This window comes from Mixophyes fleayi, chromosome 8 (assembly GCF_038048845.1).
Source record: "Mixophyes fleayi isolate aMixFle1 chromosome 8, aMixFle1.hap1, whole genome shotgun sequence".
Classification (NCBI taxonomy): domain Eukaryota; kingdom Metazoa; phylum Chordata; class Amphibia; order Anura; family Limnodynastidae; genus Mixophyes; species Mixophyes fleayi.
This window is the reverse complement of record NC_134409.1, coordinates 13,781,748-13,797,345: the sequence shown is the minus strand read 5'-3', so window position 1 is coordinate 13,797,345 and position 15,598 is coordinate 13,781,748. Positions and strand designations below refer to the sequence as shown.

Sequence of the window (15,598 nt, the reverse complement as noted above, 5' to 3'; positions counted from 1 at the left end):
CCTGACCATGGCCTTATCTCTTCGGAGTATGTTCTCCCCCTGTTAGCATGGGTTTCCTCCGGCTGCTCCGGTTTCCTCCCACAGTCTAAAAACATACTAGTAGGTTAATTGGCTGCTGACAAAATTAACCCATGTGTTAGGGAATTTAGACTGTAAGCTCAATGGGCAGTGACTGGTGTGAATGACAACACAAGACAAAAAAAATAAAGGTAAGAAATGTAAATATGTTTTGAAAAGGTCTCACTATAGAGTCGAAACGCGTCAGCAGCTATATTACATTCCCTGAGCATATCTCTGATTGATTTCACGGATCTGGAATATTATACTCATTGAGGGTAACGCATTGGATCAAATATACAAAGAACATACTAGTACCATCTGAATTTCTGCCCTGTCAGATTTTGTTCACTCACTATGGGGCATATTTAATAAAGCACGATAGTGCTTTTAACGGGTCATTAAGGTGTCCTCTTGTCCTCCGCAAATTTATTAAGGGTGCATCGCAGCAGATATCATGGATATCTGCTGCTTTGCATTCCTCTTAGTTTTTGGGAGCAGTCACCATTCTAACAAGTCCCGAAAAAAACATTTTTTTCGGGAACTTGTCATGTTAATGTACGCCAGCTGAAGCTGGCGTACATCATCCGAATTGAAGAAATCTAATGCTGTCAGCTCTGCTTCGAAGAGCAGAGCTGGACAGCGCATGTGTGGAGGGATCATGTGATCCCTCCCTGTCACTCAGTGCGCTCTCTCTGCAACTATCGTTGCAGAGACAGATAGGAGATCTGTGTGCGCATGTCCAGTTCTTGGAACTGGACATGCGCAATTGAAGAGTGAAGAGAAGACCTGGAGACAGCGCTTCCGAAGAGGGGGGTAAGTATGATTTTTTTTATCACTGAAACAGCAGTTTTTCGGAACTGCTGTTTCTGTGCAGGGCTGTACATAAATGTGAGAAATAGTTCAATCCTTATCATTGCGATAAGGATTGAAAACTACTTTTCACTTTATGTGAATATTGATAAATGTGCCCCTATATCTCAGACACCTACAGCAGAGAGAAGCAACGACCGGAGAACTACATAACGAGGAATACGAGGGAGACCGTGAGTATTTACGGTGTTCACCATCTACCAGAATATTTTCCTGGACTATAAGTGGGCTCGTGAATCCGGATCGAATCTATATGATTACAACCATTTGATAGGTATAACTGAATTGTATATATATAGAGAGAGAGAGAGCGTGAGAAAGAGATACACACACACACAAATACACACACACACATATATACGTACATATGTAATTGCATTTTGTGTATATATATATATATATATATATATATATATATATATATATGTAATTATCAGCAGCCACAGAGTTCCGGGATATATTCTACTTAAGGACACAGTTAGAATTCAGCACAACTAAGTCGGACCTATTTAGTAATACTGAGCACATAAGGACGGCCAGACTATTTCCGTTTTACTCCTCTAAATTCTCTCCGCTATTTGTTTCTATTCTTTCAGACACTGTACTAAAAAAAACGACAGATGCAGGATAACGATTTGCTTCCCATAGTGGATCTTTTCCTATTCAATCAAAAAAACCATAGATTGGAAAGAAGAAAGTGAAAAACATTAATATTGCTTCAATTTTATTGAATAGATTTATGGATAATCTGGGCATAAAAACAGGAAAGCAATATAAAACCGAGCAGCATATTGCATTTTTTATTTATACAGATAAATTGCAGTCTGCTTTGCAGGGAGAGATTACGGTTAGTTATATGAATTGTCTCTTAACAAAGCCTGTCAGCTGTAATCTGGGCGAGTTCTCTGGAAGCGCTCTTATCGCTCTCAGATTCCTGTAAAACACTTGGATTTTATACAGATAATAAATGTCATTTTGATTGTAAGAAATAAAAAATATGAGCATTTCAATGTTGCCTTGGCCATTGAAATGAGGTTTTTTTTTAAAACCATAATGAGCTATATAATTAAATATGTAAAGAACACAGCTAAGTACTCTGGGTGATAAAGTCGTTATTGCTATAATTGTATTTGGTTACCCACGGAAGTCGTTATTGAACATACAAGACACAGCGCCTTAAGAAAACCATATGGATTCCAAAGAACTATTGCTAGATACAAGCTGCTTACCGCAAATACGAGGAATGATATGAAGCATGTACACACACCTCCGAATAGTATGATTCTGGCAGGACTGTCCAGTTGTCTGAATGTGGGCATGGTTTGGTGGATAGTGGGTGGGACTTAATTTTTCTAATTAAGCTTTTTTTCACTGTTAGGAGGTATGTGTAACTCTTTACATACCAGGGGTAAGCACAGGATTCTTTATGGGGGAGAGGGTTCTAACTTTGGCTTTAATCAAATAAGTTATCCTTCCACATACATATTCATACATATTTATATAAAACTCAATACAAATAATACCTATATTATATACAACAAACATTATATAGATTCTAGCTGTCATTTTGCAGAATGCACTAAATAAATGAAAGCTAGAATCTGATTGGTTGCTATGGGCAACATCTCCACATTTTTAAACCCGTAGTTAAGTAAATAAACCCCTTGGCCTAGATTTACTAAACTGCGTGTTTGAAAAAGTGGGGATGTTGCCTATAGCAACCAATCAGATTCTAGCTGTCATTTTGTAGAATGTGCTAAATAAATGATAACTAGAATCTGATTGGTTGCTATAGGCAACATCCCCACTTTTTCAAACCCGCAGATTAGTAAATATACCCCCTTGTCTCTTCTGCAACAGTGGTTGTCATACTTGCCAACTCTCCCGGAATATCCGGGAGACTCCCGAAATCTGGGTCAGTCTCCCACACTCCCGGGAGAGAGGGCTTATCGGTGTCATGGACGTGTTATTGTGGCCCCGCCCCCTAGTTGTATTGGTCAAAAAGGGTGGTGACAGCATTGGGGGCGGGGCTAACCTGCCTCCCGGACCTCCCGGGACACAAGCTGCCAATGTTGGCAACTATGAGGCGTGGCTACATCACAATAGTGTGTCCAGCTTGTTTGAAGCGCTAGGCTGCTCCGTAATACGGTCATGGAGACATAGGTGGCGAAAAAAATAGTCACTGTTTTATTTAATAATCATTTGAAAATAGTGGCAAAGAACAGCACAGCAAACACCATAATCCCACAAACTGGAAAGGGGGTGCATCCCCCTTCCCTGGCTTTGCACAGGACCCACCACTGGTATTGTGCTCTTCAACCGCAAATTAAAAGTGGCTGTCACCATGAAACTCAATTGCGTCGCCCTCCACCGCTGCTGAGCTCGTCAGCCCTATGGCGCTCTAGCGCTGAAGTTCCATTCATGATTTTATATTATAAATATTATAAATATTTGTTTGCAGGTTGGTAGAAAGAAAAAAGGGCGACATAGAGGATGCGCTGGTCTGAATGCGCTTATTATACCTATTAATATGAATTGCCTATTTAAATATAATTTAGTATTGTTCTTATGAATGTTAGTAGTTTTTCAAATGTACAACTATCTGTCCTTGTTTATGCCTTCCCTGCATGTATCTGTGGATCGGTTTTGTTACATGTTTGTAATCAGGAGTGAGTTAATTAATGATATGGTAATTAGTGGTGAATATAAGCTTCTGAATTTCAGCTCGATCATAGATACCTGTGAGGAAAGTGATTAATGCAACGAAACGCGTAAGGTGATTTAATGCACACTGGGGATCCTTTCACTACGTATTGAATGATTATGGAATTGTTGTTTCTATATGGCAAAGAGGACACGAAAATTACAATTGGTATTTAGCACTATTGTCAGCTTAATTCCCTGGGACTTTGTGTTCCTATATGGAAAGTTAGGACGCATGACTCCACGTACGTCCTGACTCCGCGGTACATCATAGTGCATATATAATTACATTTCCCACATATCTATTTAGGATGTAGGAAATATCATGGCATCTTGTTCCTAAGTAATTGTTATTTATTTGCCTATTACTACTAAATCATGTTTTGATTCTTCTTTTGTTCGTAGTACGCAGTGGATCCACACTACCAAAGTTATTGCAGCTGTTGTATATTAGAATATATTTTAAATCTATTTAAACAATGAGAACTTATTTTATTATAATTATTATTTTTACCTGTATTCTTCTAGTTTGGAAGTCTAAATATTATTTACCATTGGGGTCTTAGTTAGGCTCTGCTCCCTGCTCACTGTCAATTCATTTATGTCAGAGAAGGGTGGGCCTTGGCAGAGTAGATTAAGTTCACTTTACTTATGGTTCTAATAACTAAAAGTAAGAGCCAAGGACAGATATTTAGCGCAGATGCGTATATTTGTAAGGGCACACGCTCAAGTTGGAATGACAAGATAATGTTGATTATGATGGAAGCAAATTTTTACCTTCTGTGATGGACTGGATATGGCCAATCGTCATTTCATAGCGAATGAAATAAAACTATGTATCCAACGTGCAGTAATTTAGGTGGAAAAAGTTGTAATTAATTAAAGGAGTAGGAAATCCTGATCACTTTGCAATCTTTATACTAATGCAGCCGGAGATCTCAGTGGTCCACACCAGGGTGAAGAGGTCGTTCCAGGGGTGGATGGGAGCAGTGGTGGAGATACCTTGAGGCGTACTTAGGTAGTGACCTACAGCGCCATATTTTAAGGGATGTCTAACAGTCCTGGGTAAGGGGGTGAGGGGCACATGGGGTGCCAACCCTGAATATAAGTCCATCACGTGACTCTCGCATCCTGACCTGAGATGACCTGTGTATGCCCGGTAGACCGCACTGTCACTTTGTGGTAAATACGGCAATGTGACCAGAAGTTTCCTAACCCTTTACATGGGCAAACGCAGGATTTGCAGAGAGGGGTTTCCACACCACGGCGCCAGTGGGTGCGACCAGCATGCATGGGGGACGGGGCTATAATTTTAGAGAGTGCTTGGCTGCTCTCCAACTCTCCCTATCCCCATACATGGGCAATGCTGCGTGCACTACTGTTAGGTGCATGCAGGTCTCTCTTTTCGAGCAGAGCCGTGTGAAGCGGGGGCAGGGTCCAGCCACCTCAATTATACAGTGCCCCAGGCTTGGAGGGGGGTTTCTAGGCACTAGTAACCCCCCCCCCCCTCGGTTTGCCTATGATTTAGGGCTCATACACAAGGATGTTGGAAAACAACACCTGTTAAAAGTGAAGACAAATCCTTGTACAATGCCTTTGCTCTTAACAGAGTGTGATAACGCTTCCAAGCACCAAGCAACACTAAAATGGATGCAAAGCAAAATGAATGTTGGTCCGAAAGTCTGTACGTTTAGGTCTATTCGCTACCAGTATATTTTCCACTGTCAGCATTTAGCAGGCATTATGAATGTACGTTTAACGCCTTATTTTAAATTCTGTGTGTACGAGGCCTTAAGGAGATAGCGTTACGTGGTTAGTAGGAGGGACATTGAGGTGATGTGTACTTTTGCTGACACGCGTCTTTTCTGTCACGGACCACAAGCAAAATGTTGTGCTACTGTCTGCACAGACAAATGTTAAAACTGAGAAGTGTGCTCCCATATCTGTGCCTAGCAGACAAATAGGCGTGTTACTGCTTATAAATATGTGCGACACGTCCTCATTATTCCACTTCAGAAATTATCCCAATAAAAAAAGGAAACAAAGGTTAGTCGCGTGTTTGTGGGTAGAACAAAGGCAGCCATTTTATGTGAGTCTTTTTCAGTAAATGTTTGTCAGCAGAACTATTAAACAATCAGTTCTTCTCAGCACCAAAGAAAGAAATTAATTGTTTGTAAAGTGAACAGGATTGAGCAGTCAATTTTGAAATGTGTTTTTCGTGTTCTAAAACGACTTCTACCTCCCACCACTAACAGAGCCCACATTAATGTGTTCTCTAGGCTACGTGGGCTTTCAAACTCAAGACAGCCGGGCCATTATCCAAGGGCTAAATTACTGCATTCTGTACCCTGCTTTCATTATGGGTGAAAATACAAGAGTTTACAGAAAATGGTTCAGATTTACTCTGACTGTTCACTCTGTGGAATAAGTCTGGTCAGTGCTGCAAATGGATATTTGTCACAGACTTATATCTCAATGAGATTTTCATCGAGTTGAAACAACAAATCCTTTGAATAAATTCCTGACATTTATCTAGTTGAGATTTAAGCATAAAATCAATGAAGCTCAAACTACACAAGTCAGAATTTAAAGCACACTTGCCTAAGGGTAGGTTCAAAGGACAAGGGTGGGGGCGTGACTATGCAATTCGTGTCGCGACTCTGTCCTCCTCAGTACAACGTAGCTCCGGCCCCATCATCATCATCATTTATTTATAAAGCGCCAGCAAATTCCGTAGCGCTTTACAATTGGGAACAAACACATTAATAAAACAATACTGGGTAATACATACAGAGAGAGGTAAGAGGGCCCTGCTCGCAAGCTTACAATCTATAGGACAACGGGAGTTTGAAACACAAGGGCATGTGCTACATCATATTGCACACTGGACCAGCTAGAATGCAAAGGTAAAAGTATTGAGTGGGCTGTGTGTGTTGCAGTGTTGGTCACAGGGTTGTTGTTGTCTTGTGTTAGCTGTGTAGAGGGTGGTAATAGGGTAACCTAGGGAGATTAAGATGGTAGTTGAGGAATATCATAAGCTTGTCTGATGAGGTGGGTATTCAGAGAACGCTTGAAGGTTTGAAGACTAGAGGAAAGTCTTACTGTGCAAGGGAGGGAATTCCACAAAGTGGGTGCAGCCCGAAAAAAGTGCTGTAACCGAGAATGGGAGGATGTGATGAGAGTGGAAGCGAGACACAGATCTTGTGCAGAACGGAGGTGTCGAGTTGGGAGATATTTTGAGACAAGTGAGGAAATGCAATTTTGTTGACGGCCTTATATGTTAGTAGAAGAATTTTATATTGGATTCGTTGAAATACAGGCAGCCAATGTAGAGGCTGACAGAGTGGCTCAGCAGAGGAAGAACGGTTTGCAAGGAAAATCAATCTAGCCGCTGCGTGCACGCCCCCCGATGGCTGCATGGTGTTGCTGCTTTTTAGCTATCTCTCTTCCCCTAAAATTCTCCCCACGCGGGACAAACATGTGCCCGGGCAAGACAGAGCCCTAAGTTCAGAAATGTCCCGCTGAAATCGGGACAGTTGGGAGGTGTGATTACATGAACACGCCCCAGCAAGACGACTCACAGAGGGATCCTGTACTGCCCATGTTTGAGTCTTGAGAAATAGGTCCCTTAGCCATGAACTTACCCCACGCAATTGTGCAGAAGGGGAAAAAGTGGCACTAGTCACGTCTGCATTTTTACAGCTGTTTTAATGACTGTTAGTGGCTCTAGAAGCATCACTGGGAATAAACCATCAACACAAAGATATTAATGAGATGCGATATGTCAGTCTCACATACACCCAGGTTAAAAGCACTTCATGGGGCGGACAAAGCGAGTGCAGAATTCAGTCTACGGATGTATAATTGGTTATGTAGATCAAGCTATTTCATAGTCAGATTTAAGCCTTGGCAACAAGCAATCCACTAACAGATTTAGCAGCTATTGTTGACAAATATTTACGAACGCAGAAACGACACAAACACCTAAGCTCCAGATGCAAGCGGTACTAAGTCCTTACATTGCTGGATGCAAAATGAAATAAAATAAATAAACCTAATATCTTTGAAATGTGCCTTCTGCGCTGAAAAAATATATTTTACTTGATCCTCTGCACTAAAATATGAATACTGTGCGGGGTGTTATCTTGTGCCCTAGGTCATTTTAGATCTCTTAGCAAACGGCATCAGGATTTCAGAACAATGGGCGTCTGATGCAGAGTTGCAATTGAAACTAAATAAAGAGAACTTTACATGAACATCAGAAAGTCTCTCACTGAGACGCAGTGCAGGGGTCCTGCAAATGTGTTTGTGGGGCTTTGTGAGAACACATATTCTATGGGAAAGGGGGTTGATTAAGGCATAGACCACGGCTAGTCTATAGTGGCTGACATACTGATATGATTCTTACAATACAGAACCCAGTACCTGGTAGCCAAGTGTACAATACACAGCCCTGTCCCTGGTAGCCAAGTGTGCAATACACAGCCCAGTCCCTGGTAGCCAAGTGTACAATACACAGCCCAGTCCCTGGTAGCCAAGTGTACAATACACAGCCCAGTCTCTGGTAGCCAAGTGTACAATACACAGCCCAGTCCCTGGTAGCCAAGTGCACAATACACAGCCCAGTCTCTGGTAGCCAAGTGTACAATACACAGCCCAGTCTCTGGTAGCCAAGTGTACAATACACAGCCCAGTCTCTGGTAGCCAAGTGTACCATACACAGCCCAGTCCATAGTAGCCAAGTGTACAATACACAGCCCAGTCTCTGGTAGCCAAGTGTACAATACACAGCCCAGTCTCTGGTAGCCAAGTGTACAATACACAGCCCAGTCCCTAGTAGTCAAGTGTACAATAGACAGCCCAGTCCCTGGTAGCCAAGTGTACAATACACAGCCCAGTCCCTGGTAGCCAAGTGTACAATACACAGCCCTGTCCCATGGTAGCCAAGTGTACAATACACAGCCCAGTCCGTGGTAGCCAAGTGTACAATACACAGCCCCATGGTAGCCAAGTGTACAATACACAGCTCAGTCTCTGGTAGCCAAGTCTACAATACACAGCCCAGTCTCTGGAAACCAAGAGATATAGGAGGATTAATGCAATTTGTACATTACAATGCTAACTAACTATATTATATTATACTATAATACCTACTTTAACTTTTTATCTTTAGAAATGTTTACTTATGTATTTTTATTTTGGTTGAAAAAAGGGAACAAAGCAACTTGTCACACACAGATATCCATTCACTCATCTGTGCTGGAGTTTACCCAGGGGTGTCATGTTTTTAGAAATGCGTCGGAGGTTAAGGGTCACCAGTTGAACCGATGCTGGGAGTGAGTGAGTCTAAACCTTCCATAGTATTACAACTTCGTCTTACGGGCATCAAGCAATCAGTAGCATCAGTAATATACAATTGTATTTGGTGGGAGCAAAGTCAGCTATTCCTAGTAGGTATAATGACATGAACCTCATCTGCCAGATGAAACCGGTTTTCTATGTCGAAAAATAGAAGCCCATTCCATGTATACTTAAATCCGTTTTTATGGTAAATGCTAAGAGACTAAAGTGTATCTCTTCAGTCCCTGTGGGAATAACTATCTTAGATGTCTTTGTGAAGCCCCTTCTAATTGGGCACATTGAGTCGATCAGCCAGAATGCCAAATGACCAGATCCAATAGACCACTGAGCGGTGAATCAGATAGATTTAGTCATTCATGGATCAAGTCGAACAACCGAAACTCATATGCCAAAGGAACATCTGCTATAGGTTGTTCAGTCAACTTCAGTCAACAAAACTAAGATTCCAAGTTCTCCGTGACGTTACACCTGGAGAATTCATTGAGCACAGTTTCCTGTTTTTCTCCCAATCTTCTAGAGATGGTTGCTTGGCTAGAGAAGATTATTTAGTTAATGATAGGACGTACCTTTAAAGCTCATTGTACTACGTAGATGTCTATACAGATGTTTTTATAGTAAAGGGCAATAGTTTAATATTTGATGCCGGGTCCAAGGACTCGAACTGCCATTCACAGCTGTTTGTTGTTTGGTAGTAAAGAGGATTCTGGGAAAGGCAGCTAAACTTGGTGTCTTATCCAATACCAATCAGTTCTCTATAGAACCATCAGAACTGATGAATGAATGAGGGAAGAAAATCTATAAGCATAACCACATGCTAACAGCAGATGAGTCAGAGAGTCCCACAAGACCCAGCTATATCCATTCCAAACGAACCTCTCAAAACACAACTAACAAGTTTCTCCACAGCTTGTCTACATTTTAATTTAGATCCAGGCACACTGGCCGATGATTGGCGTGATGTGGTCTATTCATCTAATTTATAGTCTGCTATTGTTATAGAACTTCTTGACTGTACTGCAGCCAGCGCTTCTGATAAATGAAATTATCTCTTTTTTTTTTTTTGAATGATGCATTAGGGAAAAGCAAAACGCTGTATGGGTTTTAATCAGCAAAGAGAATGAAGTTCCTGACCTTTGCATTTTTTTCTCTGCAGACAATAGGAAAGATAATTAAAATCTGTAAATTAAAGCTTAAAAAAAAACACTCGAAAAATAGTCGTTTCCTGTACGAAAAGAAGACATTTCTGAAGAAAGGTCATTTGTGAGGGAGTTCTAGTTATTAAATCTGGGCATTTATCACAAAAGTGTTTCCACCAAACCTGAAGGTCAGGCCGTTAAATGACGGAATGATCAGAATTGGAAAAGGTCATGTATAAACCCCAGTTAAGGTATGTCAGCCATGCGTAATTAGAGACTCTTTGGCACCCCAATCCTACAGCTGCCAATGGTAACAAGATGAATTTTCCTTTCTTGTCCTCTGTTTCCTCCAGGTCACACCGCTTTCTGTTCTCAGACCAATTTACGGCGTTAGAAGCTGTTATCTTACCACACGGGGATCTAATAAATCCTTCAAGAATTAAAGTTACTAAAGTATTGCAAACTGTAAATGAACAAAGAAAGCTGACAATGTGACTGGTCTGTATTGTATTGTAAAGGGGGCAGCACGCTTGCTCAGTGGCTAGTACTTCTGCCTTACAGCATTGGGGTCATGAGTTCAATTCCCGACCATGGCCTTATCTGTGTGGAGTTTGTATGTTCTCCCCGTGTTTGCGTGGGTTTCCTCCGGGTGCTCCGGTTTTCTCCCACACTCCAAAAACATACTGGTAGGTTAATTGGCTGCTAACAAATTGACCCAAGTCTGTGTGTGTGTGTGTGTGTGTGTGTGTGTGTGTGTGTGTTATGGAATTTAGACTGTAAGCTCCAATGGGGCAGGGACTGATGTGAGTGAGTTCTCTGTACTGCGCTGCAGAATTAGTGGCGCTATATAAATAAATGTTAATAATAAAAAAGGGGGAGAACGGTGGCTCAGTGGTTTCATGACCTGATCTGTGTGGAGTTTGAATGTTCTCCCCGTGTTTGCGTGGGTTTCCTCCGGGTGCTCCGGTTTCCTCCCACACTCCAAAAACATACTAGTAGTTTAATTGGCTGCTGATAAAATTAACCCTAGTCTGTCTGAGTGTGTGTTAGGGAATTTAGACTATAAGCTCCAACGAGACAAGGACAGATGTAAATGATAAAAATATTCTCTGTACAACGCAGAATTAGTGGCGCTATATAAATAAATGATGATGACGATGATGAAAGGGTTTATTGGGAAATATTAAGTGGAACATAAATGGAACAGTTCTCTTAGTGGCGACACATCATGGCTTGTGGCAAAATAATGACTCACATGTGGAGACGTTTATGAAAACCGGTGAGTAGAAAACAGTGGCGTTGCCCATATCAACCAATCAGCTTCTCCCATTTTTGTAGTGCAGGTAGAAAAAAATTCTGTTTCGTTGCTGTGAGCAACACTGCAGTTTTCCTGTGCAGCAGTTATCACAGATGTCTCTCACTGTTCTCAGAATAATAAATATTTCCATTGCATCCCATGAATTTGTTATGTAGCTTTTCCATGTGGGGACCCACTCGGCAAAACCATCACAGTTACCTTTCCTGAGTGGTTGGTCTAGCCGCACTGACAGCATGGAGAGGAGAGGGCTGTCTGCTCTACCAGCAGCGATGCCAGGGGTGTACGTGACTCCTAATTTAATTATACGACCAGGACACCTGGGCTGTCTCATTTTAAATACAATTTGTTATTTGTGCCTCTGTGTGCCTACGGTTTACTTTCGAAAAGCTGTTATTGAATGTAATGCTTAATGCCACCTCTTAGCTAGTAAATGCCGTTAATTTTCACCTCCTAATTAAATATACTGCATCCATAAGCAGAAGCTCTCGTTATGCATATGAGATGTACATTTGAAGCAAACAATAACTCAGAGCAAGAATTCATCACAGGGGTACAAAAAATTGGGATACGGGCCCGACGACATATCTGCCATACCTGGCATCAGGGCAGGGGGCGTGGTCATGTCAGGATGGGGGCGTGGTCACCCACCCAGAGGGCTGCCCCTTAGAAACCTCCCTTCCCCTCCAAACACTGCAGCATGCACCAGTAGCAGGTGTGCTGTACCTGTTCCCCCAGGTGGGACAGAGCCATAAAATCGGGACTGTCCTGCCAAAATCGGCACAGTTAGGAGCTATGCACTGATGCAGCTGTAGCCTCCAGGGCCCCTGCTCTGCTCTAAAAATGTAAACATGGAGAGGGGCAGGGAGGGATGACATTGCAACCATAGTTAGTTTCCATGGTTGCAGATGTTGCTAATCATTGTCAATGATTGACAAACTGTCTGTCAAATGCCAGCAACAGTATGTTTCTGCGTGCATAGCAGGCAATTTCAGGGCAAAGTTCTACTTCAAGTACCAGGAGTTATTCTATTAAGTTGTTGCACCCAGCATAATTATTTTAATAAAGCAACAACATTATTGAGGGGAGTTAGCCTTTAATCCGCTTCATTTTCTGCCTCCGCATAACAAAGTACACGACCACAGAACAATCCTGTATTTTAGGATTTCTGGGTGCAGCTGTAAATGCACATGGTAGAAAGAGTAAAATCTGTCACACTATGATCTCTTTAGGACAACCCCTTCATTAATGGTTTCATTTATCTTCATTTCAATAAATTATGAGAGTGGCATGAGAAGTCTTACTACATGTGTCACTTGGGTGTTTCAAAGTCCTTAATGCATTGGTGAAAACATGTCCAGAAATACGCTCCATGGGTGGCCCTTTTTGATAGGACTAAAGGGACTATTTATCAAGCCTAAAATCGTGCGGAAACGGCTGTTTTTGAATTTAGGTTTCTGGGCTATTTAAGAAAAGCCTCATGTGGACAAACTAACGCAGAATGATCAATTATCAATGGGGACAGCGGTCTGCAGCAACTTATCGGTCTCTTAAAAGTTTCGATTCATGGGGCTTGTCCACAATAGCTGACGATGGCCGCGCGTGCGGAATACAGACACACAACCCCGAAGCCCCTTCTTTTGCCACAGCGATTAGCAAGCGACAAAAGAAGTGTCAATCGGGCGCAGTCATTTCCGGGACATCCTCTTATCAGAAGTACTGTCTCTGCATGACTGTAAACGTACATTGCTTTGTTAAGTCATCGAATAGCAGCGATAACAGATGTTACTTAACGGTCCAAAAATGTGAAGATTGTTAAATCGGTCCCTACGAACCAAACATAAAGAGATGCTATCACTAAGTATGGAGGTGCTGTCTATACAAATCTCCATGCTTCTCATGCATTATAACATGCACATCCCGTGAATATATATACGGCAGACAGAGCATTCAGCTAAGTGTGATTGGAAAATGAAACACATTCATTCCATATTCAGATATCTCCATAACTCAACAACTGAACCGCTCGAATCTTAATTTTTCCCATTTTGGATTCATGCAATGTCTCAAAAAAAAAAAAATGAGCATAATTCTGAAACAATACATGATCCGTTCAAAGGCAAAGGATAATTATAATCTACTCAATGCAATTTAGTTAACTACCTTAATGTAAAAAGCGAAATGAGATATGCTTGTGTAATTCTGTAATGCCCGCCATAGATTGCTTAGCTGTACAAACTGTACGATGGAGGAGAGTGACATTCACATCCAGCGTGAGTTATAAGACTCAGGAGGAGCCCGGCCTCGTAAGTAATAGTATGGAGGGATTATAGAGCACACAAAAAGACTCATGTAATTTACAGTTACTCTGTATTCCATGACAGGCTCTGGGAGTGTATTCTGCCTTAAGAGCAGTTAATATTGATCTAAGGAAGAAACAAACATTCCAGTGAGCTACTCCGAAAATGAAATGATTATGTCCGAACTGGGGCCATTTTGTTTCCATACAATCCCGTATGTCAGAGGAAAGAAAATGCCATGATAATTGGGAAACCAAACTGTGATCGTTTAGGAAAAGGTGATTTAACTGGAGCCTAAAAAAATTAAGCAGTAGGGAACTTTATTTATGCATCGTCGTTAGTGTCTTGGGATGCGGGATGTAATTTAAAAGAAATATGTCAGACTTCAAAAGACACATTGGGAGGCATTTAAGGATACGGAGCTCAGAAACACTACTCTTAGAACCACATTCACAAAAACAATCAGGATAGTTTTCAAAAATCTACCCCACACCCTGTGTACCTTCCTGAGGTCAGCATTTATCCCTGTAATTATTTTTTTTTCGGGGGGTGGGGGTAGGGTTAGTGGGTTCATGCATTGCAAGTGAATTTCTTAAATGAAAAGGGATCCAGATTCAAAATAATTATTGATGAAACCTGATTCTTAAAGGTATTTTGAACGTTTTCGTAAATTGAAGTCGGTCATCCTTACCTAACTGCACTCCCCCTCCCCAACCATTCTAAATCACCCCATCAGGATGTCTAATGGAACACTAGACGCAAAAGAGGCGGGCTTAATAAAAACAGTGGATGGGGTTTTACCCAAATGTGTCCAGTTATGGACAGAGTTTACTGGAATTATGTGGTGGAGGGGCTTATGTTGTCCCGATTTTGTGATTCTAAATGTTGGGAGGTATGACTGCGCGACACGAAGCTCCACCCTCAACTAGCTTAAACCGCACACTTTCAGCTGATTGTGTCTAACCTTTAAATCAGAATATACATATACATGTATAGATATATGGGCAATTATATTGCCACGCAGCTGGTACCATATATAAGAGGGGATATATCGAGCGCGGTCTTGTTTTTTCTCTGGTTTTGCTTCAAAATATTGTCTTATTGTCATAGCAGCTGTCCATCAAGCCTATTTAAGGCACATTTGGGTGTGGCCAACAAGCCAGCCCTTGCTAGATGTAAACCCCTCCCTATACCTGGGAGGTGAGTGCATCTGATTTTAACTGAATTTTAATGGTGTTTAAAGCGCATATATGTCATTGTAGGACCTGCATATAATGAGGTACCCTTGATGTTGGGATGCAGGCTTAAATGTTTTGATCAAAATATGAACTAATACCTCATGTCTTCATTTGGCTAGATACACAGAGATATGCAGTGTAATGGATAACCGCTGACAACTGTCTTTTTTGCTGTAAATCAGAAGCCCACCATTTTTTTTAATCATATAAGCAACAAGCAACATACACTGAAAGGCTAGACTCTGCAAATATCCTATACCTAAGCAATAGCTTTATACACTCTGTGGCAGAGTACGTATGCCTCCATCACTGCGTCATTTCCCTAGCATCAGCGTTTGAAGTAACTTTTCGTCAGCATCCGGTGGTTATAATTTCATTCAATTCAGTTAAAATGTGGCGATCATACCTTGCCACTTTAGCTGAGTTAGTCCCATTTTAGGGAACTCTCCCATCCTCATGAAAGTCAGGACTTCTGTCCCGACTGCCGTGGCTGTAACAGTGTATGGTCCCCCTGTGCAGCTTTTCTGGCCTTTTATAAGGGAAGGGAGGGGCGGAGCTTCTTGGCACGCCCCCCAACCCCCCCCCCCCATATCTTTTAACCACGCCTCTGCTGTG

General features: G+C 41.7%; 1 protein-coding gene across 2 annotated transcripts in view; it reads right to left on the bottom strand.

Moving 5' to 3' along the window:
* ST6GALNAC3 (ST6 N-acetylgalactosaminide alpha-2,6-sialyltransferase 3) overlaps positions 1 to 15,598 on the bottom strand; it is a 215,078-nt gene that overhangs the window by 92,996 nt on the left and 106,484 nt on the right. The gene's annotated exons all lie outside the window — the stretch shown is intronic.